Genomic DNA, 13,309 nt, shown 5'->3' on the forward strand with positions numbered 1-13,309 from the left:
TGTAATGAACCAGGTTCATCAAGAATTTCACAAATCTTAAACTTTTCAGGTAGGCTTCGCACAGCGCCATTTTACTGCACATGTTGGAGGGCAAAACCACTAGGAAGTAATAAGAAGGCTACTTGCCTGGATGAGGCAATAAGTGCTGCAGCAGGCAGGGATGTGCCCTTGCAGAATGAGCAGAACATCATTTTGTGTTGATGTCACAACCAGACAGCTGAGAAGTTCTGACAGAAGCCTTTCAGAACCTCCTTCTTGAGTTTTCTTTGTTGTGGTGTTCAGTTCCTCATCTCGTTAGCCTCTCTCAGCTGTCATGTTGTTGGACTGATTGCATCCCTTCAAATTCCTCCCCATAATGCATTACTGGGCGGCTTATACTTCTTCCTGGAGTGTGTGTGCATGCTGATCCTATTTCCCAGTCTGCTACTAAGTTAAGTGCTGTACATTTATCTGTTATTTTCTGTTTGCTGGATCCCAGGTGACCCTGACTCCCTCCGTGTCTGGTGTAGGGAGCCGGTGGTCGTGTCCCCTCACTATTGTAGGGTGTTCAGGTGTTATATAGTCGAGGTACATGGATATGCAACCATCCACCTTTGGGATTTTTGCATAGGCTGAGCAGCCAGGGAAAGTGCCAGGTCTTGTGCAGGGGTCTCCCTTTTGGTTCCTTAGCTTTGGATCCAGTGAATCATATATGCATGTTGCATTGTCTTATTTCCTGTACACCGTCCGTGACAGTCATATATGCATGTTGCATTGTCTTGTTTCCTGTACACCGTCCGTGACAGTTGAACTGTTAATGATGGTGGAAGTGTCTATGCTGAGTCTGACAGAAATTGATCTTAGTATACAGATTCACAAGCAAACATCCCTTATAGTGTAACAAGGACAGTGTGGGAACAGGATAGAAATAAATAAAGCCTCATGCACACGTTAGTGTTTTGGTCAGTGATTTCCATCAGTGATTGTGAGCCAAAACCAGGACTAGAGCTTCCACAGACATAAGGTATAAGGGAAAGATCTGCTCCTGTTCCGTGTTTAGAGCCGTACCTGGTTTGGGCTCAAAATCACTGATGGAAATACTGACCAAACACTGACGTGTGAATTAGGCATAATTCTGTAGAATACTAAAGACTTTGATCAGGGAAAGCAGTTTGAGGCAATAAGGGACTGAGGGGCTGGGGCACAGTGCTTAATAATATAGCTGCTGCAATAGATCATTCTTTCTCTTCTACGCTACAAAATCAGCCACCTACAAGAAAAAAAAAAAAAATAATTTCTTATTTGAACAAAGAGACAGGTGTTTTCCCCCCCAAAAAACTCAGGTTTCTACATATTATTATTGCCAGCACAGCATCCCAATAGCATTCTGCTGCTGAGCAATTGCACATTTAAAAAAAATGCATTATATCTATTCCAGTGTTGTTAAATACATTGCTTCATAAAGGCACAACATTATTACTTAGAACAAAGAAGATAAGATTGTGGACTGGATGGCTCACTCCTCCCAGGCACTTCGAAGTCTGACACAATGCCTTGAAGCCAGTGGTCACAGCATTCCTCCTGCTCCTCTTCCTTGCAGCCTCAGAGAAGCCTTTCTGTGGCGCCCTCTCTGTCTTCACTGCCCCCTCCTAAGAAGAGGCAAAACCCCACAGGCACTTTGACAGATAGTCAAGAGAGTCTCCCTGTTGATGACTTGTGTAAGAGCAGTCAGTGTTTGGACTACCATAAGGAGGAGGTTCTAGGGGACCTCATGTATATCTGTGGTAGTGGTAGTGGTAGTGCTGATGGCATTTGTTGCCATGGTGGTGGTAGTAGGGGCAGTGGTAGTGACAGTGGCACCTTTAGCAAATACAAAGCAGGGAAATGGGGGTGGGGGGAGGATACCACCATGAGATATCACAGCTGATAAAAGTGAGACTGGGAGGGTGAGAACTATGGAGATGATTGTGTGTTGGACAGGATCTGGACAAGTAGGAGGAGACATCAGAGGAAAAGGGTGGTGGCTGCGGTAGCAATAAAGAATGATGGCAATGTGCATCCAAAACCTCCAAAAGAACTGCCAAGGACAGATCTGTTTATCTTGTGGTCTGCTTGGGTACTGGTGATGCTGCTAATACTGTGGGCGCAGGCTCAAAATGTGCCAGACCTAGGCCAAGCTCTGACTAAGCAACTCCCGTTTGGTGTTTTTTCTCCACAAGATTGGAGGAGGATTAACCTTTTGACCCCCGGAAGTTTGACAGTTTTGCACTTTCGTTTTTCACTTCATCTGCCTTTCCAGTGTCACTGTTTTATTTTTCCGCAGCCATATGTGGGCGTATTTTTTGCGGGACAAGTTGCACTTTCTAATGCCACCATTTAACATTCCATACATATAGATGGGATGAAATTGGGGGAAAAAACGCAATTTCGCAACAGTTTAATTTTTTGTATTACAGCGTTCACTATGTGGTAAAACTTAGTTACTTTCATTCTCCAGGTCAGTATGATTATGGTGATACCACATATTTATAGTTTGTCTTGCGTTTTAATATTGAAAAAATGTTTTGACATATTCTAACCCCTATAACTTTTTTGTAGTTATATGTACGGAGCTGTGTGAGGGCTAATTTTTTGTGGGGTGATGTGTACTTTTTATTGTACTTTTATTGTACTTTTGGTTGTGTATGACTTTTTGATCACTTTTTATTACATTTTTTGCGGGAGGCGAAGCGACCAAAAAATGGCGAATTTGCTATATGAGATTAATAGTTTTAAATCTTAAAAGTACAGCCATTTTTGCATGCGGCCATGCCATTAATTATTTTTATTGTTTATGTATTTTTATTTTCATTTTGGGGAAAGGGGGTTTAAATTTTTATATATTTTTTTAATATTTTTAAAAAGCTTTATTTTTTTAATACGTTCGGGTAAAAAAAAAAAAAAAACGGGGGCAAATCTTGCCATTATATCTTATCTCTGAGTAGGCTTTACTACTGGTTTTGGCTCACAATGACTATTGGAAATAACTGACCAAATAACTGAAGTCTGAACTCAGCCTAAAAAGCAATCATCAGATTGCTTCTCTCATAGATTCCAATGCAAGCATGCAACCGCCCAAACATATTCAATAGCCATTGGTCGAACACTCATTTGGCCAACAGATTTTCCTTCCGACCACACCATACACGTGTTTGCTCAGTTTGGCCAAGCATGGATGTGTTCTCAGTGGGCAGAGGAGACTAAAGGAGAATAAGTGACTGTCAGACACCTCTAGTGGTGACTTATGTCTTTTGAGAGCATGTAGAAATTCTGTATCCCCGATCACTTTTTCCCCAGACATTTGCAGACAGAATGATGGCTGAACATCTAATAGATGGTCCCACTCCCACCAAAATTGGTGGATTTGGATGACTTTAACCTAACGTGTATGGCCAACATAACACTCATCAAGGTAATAGGCAGATTATTCTACATCATGTGGTCAAAAGTAAATGCAGCAATGTTTTTGGTAATTACGGAATTAGCCCTTGCTGCTTATCTCATTCACAAACTGTAATATTATGTAACGCTCCAAGGGTCGTAAGGCACTCTGTATATGAATCACGTTTTGGATATGACACATACTTCAGCTCACTTCAGAATTTTATTTGCAAACTTGGGAACCAGAATATTTCTTAGGAAGTAGCAATTAAGTTTATAGGATTGTGCTGGTCACAAATCTTAGCTTCATGAAGTGAAAGGTTTAGGAGTAGCTGAGTCAGACCTGGCCATATTTATTTCTTGGCGTAAGCTGGGAATTTTCCTCATACTGATGATGCTACATACGGCTGGATATTATTTTACAAATGCACAAAGGAAGTCTGCCAATGAATGAGGTAGATAAAGTTGTTTAAACTTTTAACCAATATTTCAGTTGCACGGATACTTTTCTGGCCATAATATTTTACTAAGCAAGCAGAATATATCACAAAAACATTCAGGGTGACTAATATAACAGAGATATAGGCCTCTGTGCGGGGAGTTTGACATGTGTGCTTTGGCATAAAGCCTGGATGTAGGAGGTTTTTATATGCATTTTTTTATGTTTGATGTGGACTGTGGATATTGTGTAGTTTACACCTTAATTGACCGACCGAGCTATCTTTGATGATGAAGATGATGCGGATGATGATTTACTATAAAGTTAAGAATTCTTGCTGCTCCCCTTTTCGAGAATCTCATCTCATACACCCCTATGGTACCTGTGTTCAACTATTTGTATTTTGCATGTAACTTCCAGACCTCTGCAATTTCATTGAACTTAAATTAAAGCGCCATAGAACAGTAAGGCTTATGTTCAAAGCCTGGACTATTAAATGGTCAGTTTACTTTCATACAACCTCGCATAACTGCATAGTACAGAAAAAAAAAGAAGCCTTTTTTCCCCTCTAGCAGTTCAGTCCTCCTCATCTCTTCCCTCTCCATAGACTTCAATGGGTTACATGTCTGTGTGTGTCCCTCTCTGCACGTCCTCCCTCCTGCTCACTTTCCCCTCTCTGTAAATGTCTATGGGTAGCATGTCTGTATGAGTCTCTCTGTATTTCCTCCCTCCTCCTCACTCCTACCCTCTATATAAAGTTCTATGGGCTAAATGTATGTATGTGTCTGTCTCTGCACTTTCTCCCTCGTTCTTGGTCCTCCTCTCTGTAGACTTCTATGACCAGCATATCTGTGTGAGTCTCTCTGAACTTCTTCTCTACTCCTCACTCCTCTCCACTGTATAGACTTCTGTGGGCAGCATGTCTGTGTGAGTCTCTATGCACTTCCTACCTCCTTTTCCCCCCTCCCCTCTCTATATACTTCCATAGACAGCATATCTGTCTGTGTCTTCCTCCTCCTCCATACTTTCCTCTCCATAAACTTCTATGGATTGCATGTAATCTGATCCTTCAGTGAGCTGGAAGATGGTCTTGTCTCCCAAAACCTAACAGAGAATGTTAGTTAAGGAGGGGGAAGAAAATGTTCTCTGATAAGATATATTATAAAGTTTCTTATATTCAGCTGTAGTTGAAATAAGCATTTAGTGACCAGTGTGTAGAGAGTTCAGAGAAGAGCTACTAAATTAGCACATGGATTGCAGGATAAAACTTACCAGGAAAGATTAAAGGATCTTAACATGTATAGCTTGGAAGAAAGACGAGACAGAGGGGATACGATAGAAACTTTTAAATACATAAAGGGAATCAACAAGGTAAAAGAGGAGAGAATATTTAAAAGAAGAAAAACTGCTCCAAGAGGACATAGTTTTAAATTAGAGGGGCAAAGGTTTAAAAGTAATATCAGGAAGTATTACTTTACTGAGAGAGTAGTGGATGCATGGAATAGCCTTCCTGCAGAAGTGGTAGCTGCAAATACAGTGGAGGAGTTTAAGCATGCATGGGATGGGCATAAGGCCATCCTTCATATAAGATAGGGCCAGGGGCTATCCATAGTATTCAGTATATTGGGCAGACTAGATGGGCCAAATGGTTCTTATCTGCCGACACATTCTATGTTTCTATGTTTCTATGTGTGTTACAACTTAAAGAGGGTTTTCACCAGCGTTAGGAATTCCATTATACAGCTCTATTACAACAGAGTTATAACAAAATATAATGGAATTTTAGTAGTCCAAGGCAATGAGTTCCCCAGAATAAGTGTAGCAAAAGGGTCCTACAGATGGAAATGACAGTTTATCTACATTTTCATAAGCTCCATCATTTATGTTCTTGTTTTGTAGGACGGTTGGCATTTATGTCTATATGTACTATATGTATTTATAACCTATAGAATCCAATCACAAACAATCCGAATTTCATCACAACTGTGAAAATGATTGCTCAGTTTGCAACATTTTATTTTATTTAATTTTATTCAGGTAGACAATTTAGGAAAACATGGGGATTAATAGGAATATATCCATTTTAGTGCAGTACATATATATATATATATATATATACGGGGTGACTCAAAAGTCTCAGGACGCCCTTTTATATTAATGAAAGGAAAAATGAAATATCTGAATACCTCAGCAAGTAATGGGTGAGGGGGGTCTAGTTTTTGGGCTATTTCTGGAACATGACCGCCATCTTTAAAGCTGCTATATTGGATCAAGGGCAATTTTTTCCAATGGGAAGCATATCAAAGATCACCAGAATTTTCTCCGAAATTGATTGCTGCAATCAGATTTGCAATAACTCTTGGTACTTTCCCAGTTGTTGCAACTTTCATTTTCCCTTTCAGTTATGATATATATAGAGAGAGTAGTAAAGCGCAAGGGACCGTCATTGACGGAAGATATTTGTCACCGAGGTTCCTGGCCTCGGTGAGGTAAGAGACGGTAATTTTGAGTGTCAGTGCTGACTGACACTATTGGTTATTTAGTATGGCTGTAAAGCTGATCCGGGCCGGCTCTTACTGGGAGCAGCCAAAGTGCAGGGTGGGTGGCTGTTCCCCACGTCCAGGCCCGGTTTTAGCTTAGGGATATAAAACCCAGCCAGCAGTCTCAGCTGAGTGGATTATCCTCCATTTCACAGTGAATATCTGTGGAGTCTCTGTGGTTTGGGATCTGCATATTGTGTGCCGTACTAAAATGCTGAGAGCCGTATTGCTCGGAAGCAGGCCCTAAAGCCTGTTGGCGACTGCTACTGCCAAAACCGCTGACAAGGTGAATGCTTTTTGTTCTGTGCACTTGCCATGGTGTGAATGAACACCAAGACGGCAAACTGTCATTTTTTTTTATGTGTGAATAAACACTGCATTGTTTTGTTTAAGTCAAAGACTTTATTTTTGCCTCTGTATGCGTCCACTAACCTGCCTACCAGAGCGAATCCCCACTATATATTTATATATATACATATATATATATATATATATATATATACACAGTACAGACCAAAAGTTTGGACACACCTTCTCATTCAAAGAGTTTTCTTTATTTTCATGACTATGAAAATTGTAGATTCACACTGAAGGCATCAAAACTATGAATTAACACATGTGGAATTATATACATAACAAAAAAGTGTGAAACAACTGAAAATATGTCATATTCTAGGTTCTTCAAAGTAGCCACCTTTTGCTTTGATTACTGCTTTGCACACTCTTGGCATTCTCTTGATGAGCTTCAAGAGGTAGTCACCTGAAATGGTCTTCCAACAGTCTTGAAGGAGTTCCCAGAGATGCTTAGCACTTGTTGGCCCTTTTGCCTTCACTCTGCGGTTCAGCTCACCCCAAACTATCTCGATTGGGTTCAGGACTGTGGAGGCCAGGTCATCTGGCGCAGCACCCCATCACTCTCCTTCAAGGTCAAATAGCCCTTACACAGTCTGGAGGTGTGTTTGGGGTCATTGTCCTGTTGAAAAATAAATGATGGTCCAGCTAAACGCAAACCGGATGGAATAGCATGCCGCTGCAAGATGCTGTGGTAGCCATGCTGGTTCAGTATGCCTTCAATTTTGAATAAATCCCCAACCCCCACACCATCACACCTTCTCCTCCATGCTTCACGGTGGGAACCAGGCATGTAGAGTCACCTTTTCTGCGTCGCACAAAGACACAGTGGTTGGAACCAAAGATCTCAAATTTGGACTCATCAGACCAAAGCACAGATTTCCACTGGTCTAATGTCCATTCCTTGTGTTCTTTAGCCCAAACAAGTCTCTTCTGCTTGTTGCCTGTCCTTAGCAGTGGTTTCCTAGCAGATATTCTACCATGAAGGCCTGATTCACACAGTCTCCTCTTCAGTTGTTCTAGAGATGTGTCTGCTGCTAGAACTCTGTGTGGCATTGACCTGGTCTCTAATCTAAGCTGCTGTTAACCTGCGATTTCTGAGGCTGGTGACTCGGATGAACTTATCCTCCGCAGCAGAGGTGACTCTTGGTCTTCCTTTCCTGGGGCGGTCCGCGTGTGAGCCAGTTTCTTTGTAGCGCTTGATGGTTTTTGTGACTGCACCTGGGGACACTTTCAAAGTTATCCCAATTTTTCGGACTGACTGACCTTCATTTCTTAAAGTAATGATGGCCATTCGTTTTTCTTTACTTAGCTGCTTTTTTCTTGCCATAATACAAATTCTAATAGTCTATTCAGTAGGACTATCAGCTGTGTATCCACCTGACTTCTCCACAACGCAACTGATGGTCCCAACCCCATTTATAAGGCAAGGAATCCCACTTATTAATCCTGACAGGGCACACCTGTGACGTGAAAACCATTTCAGGTGACTACCTCTTGAAGCTCATCAAGAGAATGCCAAGAGTGTGCAAAGCAGTAATCAAAGCAAAAGGTGGCTACTTTGAGGAACCTAGAATATGACATATTTTCAGTTGTTTCACACTTTTTAGTTATGTATATAATTCCACATGTGTTAATTCATAGTTTTGATGCCTTCAGTATGAATCTACAATTTTCATAGTCATGAAAATAAAGAAAACTCTTTAAATGAGAAGGTGTGTCCAAACTTTTGATCTGTACTGTATATATATATATATATATATATATATACACCATAAATCTTATTTAGTCCTCATCAAAAATAAACATTCTCAAATCATATATGCAAAAATGGTCGTGGGGCAAACAAAGTACAACATTTTCATATCCAGTATATATGCATCTATCATCATTTATTTATTCAAATTTGGAGACATTCCAATCCAAATGTTTAATTTGCTGTTCACGTGGTGAAGAATCCAAGCCATCTAAGGCCTTATGCACACAACCGTTGTTTGGGTCCGCATCCGAGCCGCCGTTTTGGCGGCTCGGATGCAGACCCGTTCACTCCGTGTGATGACCGCATTCGCGGCTCCGTTCCGCGGCCCCGCTAAAAAAATATAACATGTCCTATTCTAATCCGCGCTTTGCGGACAAGAATAGGCATTTATATTGCCGGAGCCCGTTCCATTCCGCAAATTGCAGAAGGCAACATGGGCGGCTTCCTTTTTTTGCGGATCTGTGGTTTGCGGACCGCAAAAAACGGCACGGCCGGGTGCATGAGGCCTAAACCATATGGACTCGTATGGACATATAGTAAGTTTATACCAGGATATAATAAGACAAATACCAAAATACTAAAAACATTGTCACCTATATAAAACTCCTTTCTTACCTATTAGATTATGTACTGTATTTATTTTATGCACTTATATAGCGCTACTATATTCCAAAATGGGGTTCACAATCTGAGTTCCCTATCAGTATGTCTTTGGAGTGTGGGAGGAAACCCACGCAAACAGAAGGAGAATATATAAACTCCATGCAGATGTTGCCCTTGGTCGGATTTGAATCTAGGACCCCAGTGTTTCAAGGCACCAGTGCTAACCACTGAGTCACCATGCTGCCAATGTTCTGTTCATCGTCTAATGTGTAAGGGGTAACTGCTAGACAGCTGTGTGTGCTCATTAGGGGAAATTTCATGGGCCATCCTGAGTCCATCCAGAGGGACTTGTGAAAAGAGTTATTCTTACCTTCTCCCTGTTGCTCTATTTGGACTTCATAGCTCCCTGGCTCTCTTTACTGGTCTTCCAATCACTGTCGGTAAACCCATGGATGGACCTGGTCACAAGCACCTCTGAAACCAATGACTGGCCTCAGCAGTAACATGTCCCCAGGTGGAATATGACTGCTGAGTCATGTACGGTTTAGGAACACATCACAGCTGATGCCAGTCATTGACTGTGGAGGCGCATGTGAACATGTCCCTCTAGAAGTTTCTCAGGGAGCAGGAGCAGGAGTGGAGTGATAGGGAGCAGGTGAGTATGTTTTTTTCCCCACAGATACAGTAGGCTAGGGTTGAAATTTAAAGAATAGAAAAAGCTGGACAACCCCTTTCAGGTGGTTAAACACCATCAATAGCTGTCAGATGAACACTTGCTCCACCATCAGCTATCTCTCCCGACTCCCACATACATGCCCGATTTGGCCTAGCGTGTATGTGTTTTCACTCAGGAGAGAAGAGAAATCCACTGCCAGACACTTCTGATGGCAGCTTATCTCACAGTGAAATAAAGGACTGTGGGTTGAAATTCAATAGACCTGATAGTTCTTTCCCTCTACATGATCTGTCAGGGGAGAGACGGGTGCTCCCCATTCACAATGGATTGTTGTCCAGGCTCACCAAAAGCGACGGGTTTGGCTACCAATACGTTAATATGTATGAGGCATCTTTACACCCAATCTCTCTTGCAACCACTCACTTTCAGCAGGGATTAACATACATGCTTGTCTTAAAGGGAACCTGTCACCATGAAAATGCAATGTAAGGCACAGAAATTGTGTTGTAGAGCAGGAGGAGCTGAGCAGATTTACATATAGTTTTATGAGAAAATATTCAGTAGGACCTGTGTTTTATTCATATAAATTCCTGCTCATTCTGGGCTTTGAGGTCCAGGAGGCGGTCCTATCAGTGATTGACAGCTATCTCTGTATACACAGTCATAGAGGGCAGGCTGTCAATCACTGATAGGACCGCCTCCTGGACTTCAAAGCCCAGAATAAGCAGGAATTTAAATGTATAAATTACATGGTTTACTGAATCTTTTTCCATAAAACCATATATCAAACCGCTCAGCTCCTTCTGCTCTATAATATACTGCCCTCAGCTCAGACACCATAATCAACATGACAGGTTCCCTTTAAGGCCATATTAGACCAGTAGATTTCCGGCTCAATTATTAGGAACATCTGATCATCCAATGAACGGGCAAATGGCTGTTGGCTGATTGGCATCTTTCATTAGGAGGAAAAATGCATGACTCCCGGCAGCGCATGTCTGTGTGTAATCAGGGATGTGTTGCTGATAATCAATAGAACTGAATGGAGAAGGAACGACTGTGGTAGCGATCATTCCTCACATACCCTTTGTATCTTCCTGTGTAATATGCTGATTTGAAGGATGTAAGAATAAGGCATGTAATTCTTAGTCGGGTTTGTGCACAGTTCTATGGAGAATAATTTAATGCATTTTTAATGAAATTAGAGCACAATTCAGTCAATATCTATTCCTTTATTATGTCTTTATGATCTCATATTTTTAACTTTTCTGTTGAAATGCACAAGCCTTTTCTATGAGGCACAAAGCTAATTGTGCTATTTGTGATGATTGTATTTGCGATTGTAGCTTCTACAATAACTTGTAGAACTTCGGAGCGGAAAGTTTTGCAGCGCTGTGAAGTCAGGTGGCGGCTGTGGTCAAGGTTGTGGATGACAAAGTGTCTGGTTTGCATCTGGGAAATTGCAATGTATGCAAATGTGTTCAAATGAGTTTATTTGAAGGGCGCCTCACACAATGTGCTGTTGTGCCATTGTATAAAGTCATTTTAATGAGCAGCAAATACAGTATATGATATTAATTTCTTATCCTTTAATGCAAAAATAAAAAATGTACCCTGACCCAGCAGGAAGGTTATATGTACCATAGAGACAATCATGTTGCTGCTATGAGGCCTATGAAGAGAGAGGAGTTGGTCCAGGGAGTCACCATACTTATTTCAATTGTTAAAGGAAATTTATCATTTTACTAATTTAAACTAAACTATATACTGATACATATTATTTTTTCGAATCTGTTTTTGTTTTCTGATTGTAGTTCTCCTGTTTTCTGTTTATGATTTTGGCGAGAACATTCAGATGTATGCTTTAGAGCAGCCGCATGGACCATAGACGCGAGATGTTCATCGACTTCTGTTGTGGGCATGCTCTGTGCAGGGGTCATTGTGCAGGGAGGGAGAGAAATTGAGCTGTGAACATCACCAACTGTGAATGGGGTAAATGCTGTATTATCTATCTATAGGTGTTTTCTGTCATTGTATCACGTGTTATCATGTCTGTGATTATAATGAGATGACTGCCGAGAAGTCATCTGTACAAAACAGGAGTTGTCAGGCTCAGGATTAGTGATGAGCGGGAGGTGCCATATTCGATTTCGATGAAATTCGCGAATATTCGATTGAATATTCGTCTCATATTTGACGAAATCGAATATTCGTCATTATTCTAGTTATCGCGATTAATATGCGATTTAAATAATCGCGTATTGCGATTGTAACTTAAGGCTACTTTTCTATTGGTTTGATATCTAGAATTAGCGAAGATGAGGAATTGACAAATGTATTCGCCATATTCCTCAAAACGAAGATAACGAAGTATTCTCCATCTTCGTTTTAGCTCCATATTCGTCAACTTCGCTAATTCTAACAATGAAATAGGAAAGTTGACTATAGAGACAGCTGTGTTTAATTCGCTATGCGATTATATTACTTTGCTTTTTTTTATAAATAGAATAATTATAATAATTATCGAGTATTATAATTATTTTATTTATTTAAAAAAAAAGCAAAGTAATATTATCGCATAGCGAATTAAAAACTTAGCTGTCTCTAGTCAACTTTCCTATTTGATTGCTAGAATTAGCGAAGTTGACGAATAGGTAGCTAAAACGAAGATGGAGAATACTTTGTTATCTTCGTTTTGAGGAATATGGCGAATACATTCGTCATATTCGTCAAGCCTCATCTTCGCTAATTCTACCAAGCCAACCATAGTAAACCAGCTCTAAGTTAAAATCGCAATTCGATTAATATAACTTGAATTAATCGAATTGCGATTTCAACTTAGAGCTGTGTTTCTAATGGGTCAGCTTGCTAGAATTAACAAATATGGAATCTAGCAGTGCTAAGTTGAAATTGCAATTCGATTAATTCAAGTTATATTAAATTGAATTGCGATTTCAACTTATTTCTCACATCCGACAGTACATTCTAGTATGGAGGTGTTCCCATGGTGATGGGGACGCTCCATGAGCACGGAAGTCGGCAGAAGCGGCAACGGGCACTGACTGGAGCAGCTAGGAAGCTAGGAATCCTCAGGACAGGTAAGAACTACTTTTGGGAAGTGGGAAAGAAAAAAATCTAACAATAAAAAATAAATAAATGAATATTCGAAATAGCGAATTTATAGTGCTATATTAGAAATATTCGCGAATTAGCGAAGTGCCGATATTCGATAAAAAAATTAGCAATTTGAATATTCGCGCTCAACACTACTCAGGATTGAAGATTTTAAAAAAAATAGCGATTAGGGTTGATGAAACATCCAAAGTGGATTTGCATAAAACTTCGTTTCAATACTGTATGGAGCGAGCGCTCCGTACAGTATTAGAATGTATTAGCTTGGGTTCGGGAAATGTTTTTTTTGCAGCCTAAATCAATTTCTGAAGTTATTATGCGAAGTCTCACGAGACTTTGCGAAGTAATAACTTCGGCTAATCTGGGCCAATACATTCTGATACTGTACAGAGCGCTCGCTCCATACAGTA

This window comes from Bufo gargarizans, chromosome 1 (assembly GCF_014858855.1).
Source record: "Bufo gargarizans isolate SCDJY-AF-19 chromosome 1, ASM1485885v1, whole genome shotgun sequence".
NCBI lineage: Eukaryota > Metazoa > Chordata > Amphibia > Anura > Bufonidae > Bufo > Bufo gargarizans.